Raw genomic sequence first — 11,520 nt, forward strand, 5'->3', positions numbered from 1 at the left:
CAACTCCAGTCATTAACTCCGCATGTGTCCTGACTGAGTTCTTAGACTGAACACGTGGGAATATTGTAGATATGAATGTACATACCTAATCACAGGGCACTGCTTCAGGACTAAAATCTTTACTTCAAATAAATGAATGTAGTTTATACGGCAACCATGAACTGCTGGCAAAAAAACACAATGAAGATACATTCTATTAATAAGGAGTAATTAATACCTCTGCCAGAAACTAATACAAAGGAACACAGACTTATTTCCTTCTAAAAATAAATGCAACATTTTTCCTTCTCACAGCTTTATCCATTGGTATGCAGCCTATATGTCTTTGCTCACTCATCATTGTCTTTTAAGGGGCTCTCGTAGTTATTTTTTGGATTGATGTCAAATACTTTTTGCAGACTTGCCAGATACAAAATGAACTGTCGCAAATGGTATTCTTGTGTTTGGAAAATTCTTCAGATTTAGATCCTTTTGAAAGTAACAGTAAACTCTGACTCAAGTGATACTTTGTTTCAGCACCAAGTCAAATAAAACAACATCACCTTTTATTAATATAGTACCTTTAACATGTTAATATGGTCCAAAGCACTTTACTTGCAGGAATGTTATCAAACAAAATTTTAAACTTAGACATTTGAGGTATTAGCAAATATTGGTTAAGGACTTAAGGGATATCTTAAAGGTGGAAGGAAATGGAAAGTATCGGAGTTTGGGATTTCCTTCCAGATTTTGATTTAATTTATTTTTCTACTAAACATCTCAGATTAAAGTTACAACTCGTATTTCATGCAAATAAATGTTACTGTTTGCTATTTTTGAGAGAAAATAATGCCTTGGCTCAGATGATCCGACCAGAGCACATTTTGTAGCAAAATACTGACTCACATTTCCTGTTTACATCCAAAAGGGGGTGGTGGATAAGTCTGGATGAAATCAGCAAATACCCAGCAAAATAATCATTCAGCTTTTTCTATTTCAATGCACGTGTAATGTAAATCTGATAGCTTTCCCTGCTCATTGCATTGGCCAAACATATTACAATTTTACACTGTGTATATGAAGAGTAAAAATTGAATATCTTCAGCCATTCTGTAACAATAAATATAAACATCATAACCTTTACCCAACTCTCTACTTAGTTAAACAGTAACAACCATACCTCTCCTGCAACAAGTCACAATATATTTGGAGTAAAATTGGGAAACAATGAACTGCAAATGCTGGTTTACAAAAAAAAGACAAAGTGCTGGAGTAACTCAGCAAGTCCACAGTATCTCTGGAAAACATGGATAGGTGACTTTTCGGGTTAGGTCCCTTCTACAGAGAGATTGTGGGGGGAAGGGGGGGAGGGTGTTGAGGGGAAGAAAAGCTAGAAGAGAGAAGGGGCAGGACAAAGCCTAGCAGATAATAGTTGGAGTAATGTTTGCTTAGCATGTTGAAGTAAAGCCCCATGGTGGTATGAAAATTTGATGCTGATTTACCAGGATATTAGAAGCTAAGATTGAGTTGCTGTGAATAAACCGTCTTTATATGGATTATATATATTGGGCTACAAGATGCCAATCTCCTCGAGGAGGAGGAGGAGCCATCTTGGGGAACGGCTGCTATCCAGCAGCCGTCCGTTTAATTCACTTTTTTTTGTAGTTCTAGTTAGTCCTGTGTTTTGTCTGTGGGAGAAATAGACTTTTTAATGTGGGGGGAAGGGGGTAACTATATTTCTAGGTCCTTACCTGGTCGGTGAGGCAGCTTTTTCTCCGGGCTGCCCCGTCGACCCGTCCTCGCGGCCTACCAGCGGGCGTGGAGCGCCGTTTCCTGGCGGGGACCGCCCAGCATCTCGGCTTCGGTGGTGGCACAGCACTGGAGCGCTATCGCGGAGCGGAGCGGGCGATGCCTTGCCTGGGTCACCGTGCTGGATCGATGCGCTGGAGCTCCGGGGAGCTGTGACCGCCGAGTTCAACACCTCCGGGCTGCGGGTGTGCGGAGCGGAGCGGGCGGCGCCGACTTCAACACGGGAGCCTGGGAGCTCCAAACCGGCGCGGCCTTGTCGGCTTCGGAAGCCGCGGTCTCCGGTAAGGAAGCGGCCGTTCCAGGTGGCCCAACCGCTGAGAGGACTCTCCCGACGCCGGGGCAACAGCACCCGGCGAGAACGGCCAGGAACATCGGGCCTCCGTAGAGGCAATAGCGGAGGCCTCAATAGGCCTGACTTTGGGAGAACTGGGGATGGGGACTGGACATTGTGCCTTCCCCCACAGTGGTATCCATTGTGGGGGGATGATTTTTGTGTGTAAGTGATTATTCTAGTTTGTGTCCAAGATGGCTGTCGGAAGGGAGAGTAGACGCTGGCGCGGTTTAGCTGCCGCTGCTCTCTCTTCACATTGTGTTTTTGATTTTTTTGTCTTTGGATCGAATTCTGTCTTTAATTTGTGTATTGGTGATGTCTTTATTATTTATTTTACTCCGACTATATGTTTTTTACTCTTGTTAATTTCTGTAAGGTGTCCTTGAGACTTTTGAAAGGCACCCATAAATAAAATATATTATTATTATTATTATTATATTTCCTGACACTCAACAATGCTCTTTTGTTCTTTGTGTCTTCTACTTTTCATTTTCTTCTTTCCAGTGAAGAGCATAATGCAAATATTTAAGTTGACCTCCGTAAAATGGTGAACCATGCAGGGTCCCCCTCACACATGTGGTCACGGAAACTGTTGTTGTCGCTCACCCCATTCACAGGCATTGTAGCAGACCTCCATTATACACATGACACACAAAATATTGTTGGAATCCTGAGCAAAACACAAAGATTGGACATCTTGTGCCTGTTTCCTTTACGTAATGTGACTGGAGAGGTCCTCCAAGATCCGGCAACATTTCCAATGGTGTGTTTAATTCTGAAGCAACATATGTGAGCTGGGAATTCAACCATCTAATGGTAGTCAGGCTCCACACCCAACTACACCTAGATGTAGAATTCCCTGTGGTGCTGTGCTGTCCTTGAACAAAGGACCAGCTTGTGTACTGAGGTCGATGCAATGTTTTTCTGATTTTATCTCAGTTAAGTAGGCCGCATATAAATGTAAAACCAGATCCATGCCTTTCCACTGCAATCATAATTCCACAAAGCAGTTTGTTACACAGTAATTCTGTTAGCATTACACCATTGGTGTTATATTCAATCATTGAAATAAATTAGTACAGCCAGGGATGTGGTATCGGCATAAGTACAAGGAATTGTGTGTCATTTTAGATTTAAAGTCAAGTGATGTGGTAATTTTATTACATAGAACTGTGGAATTTTACAGCTCAGAGGGAGCACATGCTGGTTGTTGATGCTAACAGTCCTTTTGTCATTTACGTTAAATTGCCCTCTCCTTTGTCTTAAGGATACCATGACAAAGAAGGCAGCAGCGTTAAAACAATAGGTAGTAACCGACTCAATGTAGACCGCCTCTCTTTGTTCTTTTTCCATCTGTGTTTCATTGCATTAAGCACATAATCCCATTGCCTTTTTGCTATGGATTTTTCAGTAGTCACTAAAAAGCAGGACCCAGTTTGACTTTTGGATCCCAGATCAATGGCCTAAAGGAGGACATCAAGTACAGGCCAAAATAATTAGCAAAACAGACCTCTGGAAGAGTTAGCCACATCAAAGTCAAAATCAAAGTAGCCTTTATTGTCATTCAGACCTTTTGGTCTGAATGAAATTTCGTTGCCTTGCAGTCATACATATAATAAAAATGACAAAAACACACAATAAACACAAATTTAACATCCACCACAGTGAGTTCACCAGGCACCTCCTCACTGTGATGGAAGGCAAAAATTGTAAAGTCCTTGTCTCTTCCCTCCCTGTTCTCCCTCTGCTCTGAGGCGACCTGTGCACTCCCGACGCTGTCGTCCGAGGTCAGGTCGCCGCTGCAGCCGGAACGCCACAGCTCCGTTGTCGGGTCGCCACTGCAGCCGGAACGCCACAGCTCCGTTGTCGGGTCGCCACTGCCGCCAGAACGCCACAGCTCCGTTGTCGGGTCGCCACTGCTGCTGCAGCCGGGACGCCACAGCTCCGTTGTCGGGTCGCCGCTGCCGCTGCCGCCGGAACGCCACAGCTCCGTTGTCGGGTCGCCGCTGCCGCTGCAGCCGGAACGCCACAGCTCCATTCCCCTGCACATTTTCCAAATCCTTTCCATTTATTAATTGTTAATTACTTTGCCAATTCCCTTTCAAAAGCCATAGTGGTCTCTGTTCCTACAACAGATTACATGTCTGTCTGAAAGCTCTTCTCTGTAAAAAAAAATTCTACTTCTCACTTCATTCTTTTGCCCATGATCTTGAATACATGCCTCCAGTAATGAAATCATCGACAAGGAGAAATAGTTTATTATAGGTACACAAAAAAGGTGGAGAAACTCAGCGGGTGCAGCAGCATCTATGGAGCGAAGGAAATAGGCAATGTTTCGGGCCGAAACCCTTCTTCAGACTAATAGTTTATTAGTGTCTACCTCATATGTTAAATATAATTATCACACCACCTCATTTTATTTTAATACAATGCATTCACTTTCTTGAATCTTTCCTCACAGGTAATCTTTTTCATCATTGTCATAACCTTTGTGTATTTCCTCCAGATTTCATGAAGCTTTTAACTACTTTTCAGGATCATATAAATCCAGGGAGAATATTTAAATCAAATGTAACCAATAATGGAGTGGGTTTAGAATTATGTCTTGGTTTTTTTTTACTCTGGGTGCCTCTAAATGATGTTCAAATCTCTTTGCTCTTTGTTTAGGTTTTTTCAATGATATAGTTCCATCTTGAAAAGTATCTGTTGCATTTTTGTAGCAGATATAAAAAGGAAATTAGTTATCTTGGAGAAACTCAGCGGGTGCAGCAGCATCTATGGAGCGAAGGAAATAGGCAATGTTTCGGGCCGAAACCCTTCTTCAGACTGATGGGGGGTGGCGGGGAGAAGAAAGGAAAAAGCACATAAATCCCATTGCCTTTTTGCCATGGACTTTTCAGTAGTCACTGAAAAGCAGGACCCAGTCTGACTTTTGGATCCCACATCAATGGCCTAAAGGAGGACATCAAGTACAGGCCAAAATAATTCGCAAAACAGACCTCTGGAAGAGTTAGCCACATACACCCTTTTTCCTTTCTTCTCCCCGCCGCCCCCCATCAGTCTGAAGAAGGGTTTCGGCCCGAAACGTTGCCTATTTCCTTCGCTCCATAGATGCTGCTGCACCCGCTGAGTTTCTCCAGCATTTTTGTGTACCTTCGATTTTCCAGCATCTGCAGTTCCTTCTTAAACAAATTAGTTATCTTGTCAGCTTTACTCCTTTTCTGAAGGTTTTGAATGGTTCCAGGAGAATAGTTTCATGTGGGTTGGTCATTCTAAACCAATAATTTGTTACACATATGTAAGCTTTGAAAATATTACTGGACTATTCAGCCAGAAGGAACATATTTGTTTTGCCTGGTTCTATCCTCGACCACAGTCCATACATGTCCAATTCAAAATGAGGTAATTGTGGGGAGAGGTGTTGGAGAAATCTTTGGCATATTATGCTTGCTGATACAGGGGATGTAGACAAATTGTAGATCTCCAATCACCACACTATTAACTAATCCTGTATAAATCAGCAGTTGGACCTGGGACTGTCCAAAACTGGATAGCTCTGCTTCTGAATGGTTCAATTTGCTGAGGATGTCAATTGTTATTTATTTCCAACCAAGCCTCAATTTATTCCCGATGGAGTCCAGCCAAGGTAACATGTTGATCTCTCACATGCTAAGGATGTATTCCTGATCTTCCAATCTATCTCTTTGTGGGGCCTGGAACTATGTTTTAATACCTCAGTAGCTCTAACACTATATTCTGTACTTTTTATTTACCTTTTTTTTAACTGTTGTATTCTGTCTGGTCTGCCTGGATAGCACATAATACAAAGCTTTTCACTGTATCTCTGTATACATGAGTAATAAACCAACAACAATCCCAATCTAGATTCAAGTACACTATAGTTCATTGTGACTGACGGCCATTGTTTTCATTTAGTTCAAATGCAAAAAAATATGAAAAGGATGTTTTCTTTTTGTGAAGATTACAAATTATATCAAGAATTAAAATTAAATAAAATTAATTTATTCTGGTTATTCTTGTTTAAACCCTCTGTGACCTCATGTTTTATCTTCGATGGAACTTAAGGAAGAATTAAATGGAATGTCAAAATGATAGATTATATCCCCTTCAAACTGCTGAGCCCTTTGGAAAGATCAGTTGGGTTCTGTAGAAATAACAAATAAATATAGAAAGATGCAGAGGGAGAAATGGAAAGTATGAGCTTAGTGGGAAGAATCAGACTCGTAGAGCTTAGCTTAGAGATACAGCATGGAAACAGGCTTTTCGGCCCACCGAGTCCATGCCGACCATTGATCAGTAGTACATTAGTTCTATGTCCTGCACGCTAGAGACAATTTAGAGAAGCAAATTAACCTACAAATCTGCACATCTTTGGAATGTGGGCAGAAAGCAGAGCATCCAGAGAAAACCCACACAGTTACAACACCCATAGTCAGGATTGAACCAGGGTCTCTGGCACTGAGGCAGCAGCTCTACCAGTGTATCAGACATAATAGCAGACATACATTTATTTCAGGACAAAGCAATTTTAACCTTGCACTGATACAAACTTGATGTGCAATTCGTGTGCAATATCACCCCTCAAGCAAATTTAGCAAGATGGCATGATACCTCGTTGACAAGATCGAGTTAAATAAAAAGTTTCAAATAGCTTTTAAAAGTTCCCTTTCCTGTGAACTTCTGAATCTTAGCTTTGAGCTGACTGTTCTATTTGTATGTTCCCTAGAAAATATTAAAATTGACCTGCATCGATGCTTGTCCAGAGATCCCCAGACACATGTAGAGAGCAGAGTGGATCTTTTTCGTATTTTGCAAACTAATAATTACATTTAAAAGAGTCAAGATAGAGAGAAGCAAAAGGGATTCCTCTTTTCTCCCTCCATTCAGTGGTTATTCGGGAGCTAATGTTTGTGTCCTTGGATAGTTCTTTTCTGGTTTGTGGAGGAGTGTGTTGCGTGGGAAACCACTAGTGATTTCCTGTTACATCTGTGGTGTAGAAAAGCCCTGTAGTGAGGGGCTATCACAGTACTGCACTCCTTCGAAATAAGCACCCTCTATAAAGTCAGCTCTGTCCAATCTGTTACCATCTGTATGCTTGGTTAATATTTTAATATGACGTGATTTTTCCCTTTTGTAAACATGTTTATCACAACAGAACTGACAGAAAACCCACCAGAAAGATAAGTATATTGTCTGGTAAAGAGCTGAGCTAGAGAGACCAGAGGATTGAACCACTTCCTAAACTCACACATTGTGAATGATCTCTTGGTCAACATGCTGGAGTCTGGTTGGCACTAGCAGAACCACATTCAGCCTGAGACAGGAGAAAAGGGGAGGTAAGCAGGAAAAGAACTACAAAATTGATAAGCCGACACCAAAGTACCCTGCTTCTCTCCTCAACATCACAGGGTAAAGAGAGGGATCATCTGATTTCTCAGATAAGATTTAATCTTAAGGTTAAGGTCAATCAGATAACCTAAACCTTGGTTGAAAGCTTCAAGTTCCTAGGAGTGAATGTCACCAGCTACTTCTTTAGAAGGCTTAGGAAGTTCAGTATGTCCTCAACAACTTTCACCAACTTCTACAGATGCGATGTAGAAATTGGGATGTGTGATAGCATGGTTTGGGAACAGCTCCATTCAAGACCTCAAGAAATTGCAGACTTGTGGATGTAGCCCAGACCATCACACAAACTAACCTCCATTCTATTGACTCCATCTGCACTTCACACTGTCTTGGCAAGGCCACCAACAAAATCAAGGCCGAGTCTCACCCCAGTCACTCCCTCTTCTCCCATCTCCCATCAGGCAAAAGGTACAAAGTGTAAAAATGCATACCGCCAGAGACAGAGACAGTTTCTTACCAGCTGCTATCAGGTAAATTAACCATCTTACCAATAACTAGAGAACGGTTCTGAGCTACTATCTACCTCATTGAAGACCCTCTGACTATCTTTAATTGGATTTCACTGGACTTCATCTTGCACTAGACGTTATTCCCTTTATCCTGTATCTGTACACTGTGGATGGCTCGGTTATAACTATGTGTAGTCTTTCCGCTGACTGGTTAGCACGCAACAAAAGCTTTTCACTGTACCTTGTTGACAATAAACTGAACTATACTAAACTGAACTATACTAAACTTAGATACCACAAAACTATTCGAAGGAAAGCGAAGGCTTTCCCCCAGTATCCCAAAACTTAATCTATCCTTCCGAACATAAACTAGAAGAGAGACACAAGAAACTGCAGATGCTGGAATCTTGAGCAAGATACAAAGTGCTGGAGGAACTTAGCGGATCAGGCAGCATTTTGTGGAGGGAATGAACAGATAATGTTTTGAGTTGGGAACCTTCTGCAGACTTAAGCCAATAATCTATTGAAAAGAGGGAAAAGTATGGATGATGTACATATATATATAGCACATTGTGCATTCTTTTCAGGATATGAAAGTATTGTGCTGCCAGTCAATCATGTCTTGAATTATAAAGGAGCAGTAGCCAATTTCTGCAGAGTAAGCATCCACAAGCAATGTGACGATGACCAGATCATTTTAGGATTATTCATTAATTCATTAATAAAACTCCCATGCAGGCATGGGAAGAGTCACTCAATGCAGAATATATATACTCTGACTTACCCTTAATTTATGAGGCTGATCCAGTTAAGTTTCCGGTTGAAGGCGATCTTCCAGATGTTGATTGTGGGGTATCAAGTAACAGTGAAGCTGTTGACTGACAAGAACAAATGGTTAATCTGTCACTTCTTGGAGATGGGCATTGTCGGTAAATGATGTAGCATGTGGTCATGTTGTTACATGTTGTTACATGTTGTTAACATGTTGTTACATGTTGTTACATGATCAAATGTTATCTCAGTCATGCTGCATGCATGGATTGTGTTATTATCCACCGAGTTGCAAAAGGAACTGGTCATTGTGTAATTATTTACTTATTAACACACAAAAGGCCTTTCAGCCTCTCCAGTCTTTGTCGGCTCATAGCAGTACAATCCCATCAATCCAAATGTGTAGGAAGGAACTGCTGATGCTGGTTTAAACCGAAGATAGACACAAAAAGCTGGAGTAACTCAGTGGGACAGACAGCATCTCTGGAGAAAAGGAATAGGTGACTTTTCGGGTCAAGACCCTTTGAAGTCTGAAGAAGAGATGCTCTCTGAGCCGCTGAGTTACTCCAGCTTCTTGTGTCTATTCAACAATCCAAATCTATTCTTTCCCCATCTCCCTACAAATTATTCTCTCTTAGCCAATGGAAACTCAGTCATGAGGAGAATGTGCAAACTTCACACAGAACCCAAGGTCGGGATCAATCCTGGGTCCCTGGAATGATGGGGCCACAATGCTCTCTGAAGTGGCACCGTGCATCATCACCATCAGCAAACTAACCCACCTCTGACCTTCTGTTTAGGGAAAGGCTTTGGTGAAGCAATTGAAAATAGATGAGCCTAGGACACTGCCCTGAGGAACTCGTGTGGGTGATTGGACCTAGGACACTGCCCTACAGAAGTCTTGCAGATGATTAATCGCAGGACACTGTCCTTAGGACCATTGTAGATGACTGGATGTGGAACACTACCTTGGGGAAATCCTGTAGATGTCTGCCTCTCAGAGTAGGAACTCCTATAAATGATTAGTCATGGAATGCTGTCCTGATGAATACAGAGATGTCCTGGGGCTGGGCTCATTGGTCTACAAATATTTACCATGGTACAAGCACGCTTGTATTCTTGGAGGTTTAATGACATGATCTTCTGTCTCTGATGATTTCTTTCTCTAACTGCTGTGCCTGGTGAATTGCCTTTTTCCTGGCTCCAATTATTTTGTAACAAAGAATCAAAACTATTTACCTTCAGAGGAGGATGTGAATCTGTAATCTTTTATAAAATTGCAGGTGCCCTGGCTGAGATTTATGAGTCATAATTTAATATGGGTGAGGTGCCGGAAGACTGGAGGGTGGCAAATGGTGTGCCTCTATTTAAGAAGGGCTGTAGGGAAAAGTCTGGGAACTGCAGGCCAGTGAGCCTGATATCTGTGTTTAAGAAGGAACTGCAGATGCTGGAAAATCGAAGGTACACAAAAATGCTGGAGAAGCTCAGCGGGTGCAGCAGCATCTATGGAGCGAAGGAGATAGGCAACGTTTCGGGCCGAAACCCTTCTTCAGACTGATAGGGGGTGGGGGGAGGCAGGGAGAAGAATGGAAAAAGGAGGAGGAGCCCGAGGGCTGAGGTAGGAAGGGGAGGAGACAGCAAGGGTTAACAGAATTGTGAGAATTCAATGTTCATGCCACCAGGATGCAGACTCCCCAAGCGGAATATGAGGTGCTGTTCCTCCAATTTCCAGTGTTGCTCACTCTGGCTGTGGAGGAGGCCCAGGACAGAGAGGTCGGATAGTGGTTGGAAAGTTACTAGGGTGTAAGCTAAGGTTAAGATATACATGCATTTAGATGGATAGGGGTTGATTAGCGATAGTCAGCATGGTTTTGTATGTGGGAGATCATGTCTCACAAACCTGATTGTTTTTTGAAGATGTGACCAAAAGGTTTGATAAGGGCAGAGCTGTAGACATTGTCTGTCTGGATTTTAGCAAGGCATTGGACAAGGTTCCGCATTGTAGGCTGCTGTAGAAGGTCAGATCACATGGGATCCAGGGAGAGGTTGCTGACTGGATAGAAAATTGGCTTCATGGAAGAGGTGTTGCATTTTGGGAAGTCAAACAAGGACAGGACCTACAGTGAATAGCAGGGCTCTGGGGAATGTTGTATAGCAGAGGGATCTCGGAGTGCAGGTACGGTATATAGTTACTTGAAAATGGTGATCAAAAAGGCTTTCGGCACATTGGACTTCACTAATCAAGAATATTGAGTATAAAAGTTGTGCAGTTGTACAAGACATTGTTGAGGCCACATTTAGAGTATCATATTCAGTTTTTGTCACCATGTTATAGGACATATGTTGGTAAGCTGCAAAGGGTTCAGAAAAGATTTACGAGGATGTTGCCAAGACTCGAGGGCCTGAACTGTAGAGAGAGGTTGAGCAGGCTAGGACTTTATTCCTTGGAGCGCAGGAGGATGTGGGGTGATCTTACAGAGGTGTACACGATCATGAGAGGAATAGATTGGGTAACTACAGAGTCTTTTGCCAGTGTAGGGTAATTAAGAAACAGAGGACATAGGTTTATGATGATGGATTTAATAGGAATCTGAGGGGTAACGTTTTGACACAAAGAGTGGTGGGTATATGGAACGAGCTCCCGGAGGAGGTTGCTGAGGCAGGTACTATTATAACGTTTAAGAGATATTTGGACAGGTCTAGACAGGCTAGGTTTAGAGGGAGTGTTCAAGAAGGAACTGCAGATGCTGGAAA

Source organism: Amblyraja radiata, chromosome 1 (genome assembly GCF_010909765.2).
Source record: "Amblyraja radiata isolate CabotCenter1 chromosome 1, sAmbRad1.1.pri, whole genome shotgun sequence".
Taxonomy (NCBI): Eukaryota; Metazoa; Chordata; class Chondrichthyes; order Rajiformes; family Rajidae; genus Amblyraja; species Amblyraja radiata.